The 4,248-nt window shown below is 40.4% G+C and overlaps 1 pseudogene; it reads left to right on the top strand.

Moving 5' to 3' along the window:
* Positions 1-241: 241 nt before the first annotated feature.
* LOC101656228 lies at positions 242-705 on the top strand (annotated as a pseudogene).
* Positions 706-4,248: the final 3,543 nt, after the last annotated feature.

Below are 4,248 nucleotides of genomic sequence, written 5' to 3' on the forward strand. Positions count from 1 at the left end.
CACCTTACCTGAATTCTCTCTGTGTGACTTCTTTTTGTTTCCACAGGTGAAGAGAGACCTGAAAGGACAGCAATTTGATGACATAGAAGACATGAAGCAAAAACCAAGGGAAGTGCTGTCAGTCATTCAAATAGATAAGTTTGAAAAATATTTCCAAGAATGGAATTGCAGATTTGACAACTGAATCAAGTGTAATCAATTTCCTCTTCACTGTCTTCCCCGGCCCTGTACTGCCACAGCCATGAAGGTCGAGCTGTGCAGCTTCAGCGGGTACAAGATTTACCCCAGGCACCGGCGGCGCTATGCCAGGACCGATGGAAAGGTTTTCCAGTTTCTTAATGCAAAATGCGAGTCGGCATTCCTTTCCAAGAGGAACCTTCGCAGATAAACTGGACTGTTCTCTACAGAAGGAAGAACAAGAAGGGGCAATCGGAAGAAATTCAAAAGAAAAGAACCCGCTGTGCAGTCAAATTCCAGAGGGCCATCACTGGTGCATCTCTTGCTGATATAATGGCCAAGAGGAATCAGAAACCTGAGGCCCAACGAGAGCAGGCCATCAGGGCTGCCAAGGAAGCAAAAAAGGCAAAGCAGGCTTCTAAAAAGACAGCAATGGCCACTACTAAGGCCCCCACAAAAGCAGCACTGAAGCAAAAGATTGTGAAGCCCGTGAAAGTGTCCGCTCCCCGGATTGGTGGAAAACGCTAACTTGGCAGCTGACACTTTCTAATAAAGATGCAACTATAAAAGTACTTTGAAGGTGACAAAGTTGTTTTGTAAAAAAAAAAAAAAGTTAAATACATAGTCTTGAAATAAGATTCCAGTTCTTTTGGGGTACCCATGTTATACGTTTATGTGCCGCATCTGTTGATCCTTTGAGCATTATGAAATGCTCATTCTTATCTCTTGTTATATCATGTAACTTGAGGTCTATTTTCTCAGAGATTAGTATTGCTACCCCTGATTTTATAAATTACCATTAGTTTGCTAAATTTGTTTTTGTGTGTGAATTTGATATGTGTCTGTGTTATTTGATTTGATTCACAGTTTATTTTTGGTGTGAATTTGATATGTGTCTGTGTTAGTCTGGGTACATTAGAGAAATAAATCCACAGAAACTCATATGTATAAGAGAGAGTTTTATAGAAAGGGTAAGTGCACATCAAGAAAACATCCCAACCCAGTGTTTCCCAAGCCCACAAGTCCAACATTAGCCCATTTGTCTGACACCAATCCATAAAGTCCTCCTCCATCTCACAAAATCAACGCAATGATGCCGACTGCAGGAGGAAAGCAAAATCAGTGAGTGTGTAAGCACCTCAGCACTGGCAGAGATCTCCACATGGCTGCTCCAGCACCCAGGCCTGCATCAGGGTATGTCCATGCTGCTTCTCCTCGGGGATGTCTTTCAGGAAGTGAGCCTTGCGAGCTGAAGCAGGAACTGGCTAAGGCAGCTGCACCCTGGTCTGACCATCAGAAAGCAGGAGACCCAAGAACTAGAAAGGCAAGACTCACTGAGCCATTTATCTCTCCACCCTTCAATTAACCCCACATGTGTTTATTGGTCAGGTTGGCACAATAAACTAACTATTTCAGTGTCTCTTGAAAGCAGCAGATTGATGGATTTTGTTTTCTAATGCAGTCTGTGACTCTTTTGTCTTTTAACAGGTGCATTTAAACCATTAACTTTCAGTGCAATTAAACTAAAGGTAGATAAGTTGCTGTCCTCTCTCTTATTTGTCTTTGATATTTTTATTTCTTCACCTTTTATAGGGTGGTGTGGTGGGGACGATTTGTTCTCATCTTCATGTCTCTATTGGATCTGTAATGTTTGGGGCACTGTTTTCAGTGTGTTTGTTTCTAGGTGGTGTTACATCCTGTGGTGGTCTCATGTTAGTATGCTGGAGTTGTTGGTTTTCTGCCCACAGGGAACTGGAAAATATATTTGCAATGCTGGTTTTGTTTTTACAAATTCTCTAAGTGTTGCTTTATTTGAGGAAAAAAATGTTTCTACCTCAAATTTGATGGACAGCATTGCTGGATAAAGGATTCTTGGATTGCAATGTTATCTTAAAACTTTCAGAATACATTGCTCCTGTAGCTTGCCTCTGCCCCACTGACTGAATTCCTCCCCAGAGAGTTGGGGCTCTCTATCTGCAGTGCTACCTATCTGCCATCAGAGGAGGAAGATGGGCCTCAACTAGGGACTATCCTCCTTGGGAACTCGATTCTGTGGACCACCATGAGTTCCAATGTCTAGGGCCTCCAGGAGTCTGTGTAAATGTCTATTGGATACTCCCAAAGGGTAGACTGTCTTGGGTAACTGCCCTATGCTGGTGAGCTGTTGAACAGGTGCAGTGGGTGGTGGTGGTGAATAGGCTAAGAGTTGCTGTCCCACTGAGGAGGGAGGCACGGTGAAGATGGCAGCTATGGATAGGGATTGTGGGAGTGTCACACAGAGGGAATTCACACATGATGAGCACAGCTGTGTTTTCCATGGGAGAGCTGACAAATGAACCCCAGGTTTCTAGGAGACCTGTTCTTGCCTTCCAGTTCCCCAACAGCCTCCTCACCTGTAAATCTGGCAATCACACAGCAAATTCTTCATGCGAGTCATCCTACATTAATGCCATCTACCCAGAGGTCCCTAGCCCTAATTTTGAAAGCAAGCAAATGAATGTCATTTACTGAGATAATAAAAATATGGAGAAATTTGTTGGATGGATAATAATTGAGAATTTTATTTTAAATACATTAAATTTGAGATGCTTATAGACAACCATTATTTCCCACACAAGTGTACAATAGCAATAACATGAATTTATCATATTAACTTCAGAATCTATTTATTTATACCCCAATCATTGGAGAACCATATTTATCATGGGTCTGTAAGGATCTATTTTGTTCTGGAAATTACTGATTTACTGTGACATCAATTTCAAAACCGGATACATTCTTATCTGAAAGGTGTAGCCACTTATGTCTTCTCAAGAGAACATCTGTTGTAACACGGCGACAAATATTAAAGCCGGTAGCAATTTAGTGAGTTCCAATACCTGGTGACTTCATGTGGGTCAAAGCAGAATTGTGCTGAATTTTTCAAAGCAGGTCATTGAACATTTCTTTCAAGACAGCTCTGGGTATACTCCAAGCTCCAGGCTGCATGATGTGCTATAAGTAACTGCTATCCCAACTGTATAACTCATAGAGAAAGAATTTTGAGAATAAGTAAACAGTATTGCTACAAAATCACAACTTTTATTTTAAAAACTATTTAGATGTAAAGCTATTATCTCTCCACTTTTCCTTCATCTGTGTCTGGCCATTTCTATAACCTTTCAAAAAATAAATTTCAATAAAAAGAAAATTTCAATTTTCCCTCATGAAAATGGCAGTTTTGGCATCCTGAAATAACTCAAATTGAGTGTATTTTCAATATCCTTTTAGCTGAAAGAACAAAAAGAAGTCTAAATGAGCAAGAACAGAGCTGTATGGAGAATGAGATAAGGTTTTACAATAAAATTATCTTAAGGCAGCCCTTGTTACCAGTGAGGAATGAGCATGCCCGTTTGTCCTAAGGAGGAAAACCGCTCAACGAAAATTCCCTGACTTTTTTCCCCATTAATGCAGTTTTCAGTTTCCTTAAAACTTCCTCATAAGGTCCCATGATCATTCTGTGTCCCTCGAGAAAACCTGTTAAAATGACTAGTCTGAAATTCTAAAAATGCAGTCACCATAACATTTTGAATGGAAGTCTCTACATTAAAGTTAACTGGCCCAGCATTTTTCACCAGAAAGCCACTGTTTTGATTGTACCTACTTTTTAAGGCACTGTTGAGATGCTAAGATAAATATATTACTGAAAGAACTTGTCTTTAGCCATCTACTGATAACAGTGATGTATATAAATATATGTGTTTAGAATAAACCCATGCATTTATGCATTGAAACACTAATTCTGTTGAAGTTAGGTGTCAAGGGGTCAATTCCGAACCATAGCAACACTATGCAAGAGAACCAAATATTTCCTATTTCTCCACCATCTTCAGTTATTCATATGCTTGAGCCCATTGGTGTAGCCACTGTGCCAATCCATCTCATTGAGGGCCTTCATGTTTTTCACTACTTCTCTGCTTTACCAACCTCTGTGTCCTTCTCCAGGTACTGGTCTCTCTTGACAACCTGTCCAAAGTATGTAAAGCAAATGTGGTAGTTACATGATCTGGTGTCAATTTGAGGATTAAGTAT

Source organism: Echinops telfairi, unplaced genomic scaffold (genome assembly GCF_000313985.2).
Source record: "Echinops telfairi isolate 266 unplaced genomic scaffold, ASM31398v2 ScPeMD7_1;HRSCAF=3_0, whole genome shotgun sequence".
NCBI lineage: Eukaryota > Metazoa > Chordata > Mammalia > Afrosoricida > Tenrecidae > Echinops > Echinops telfairi.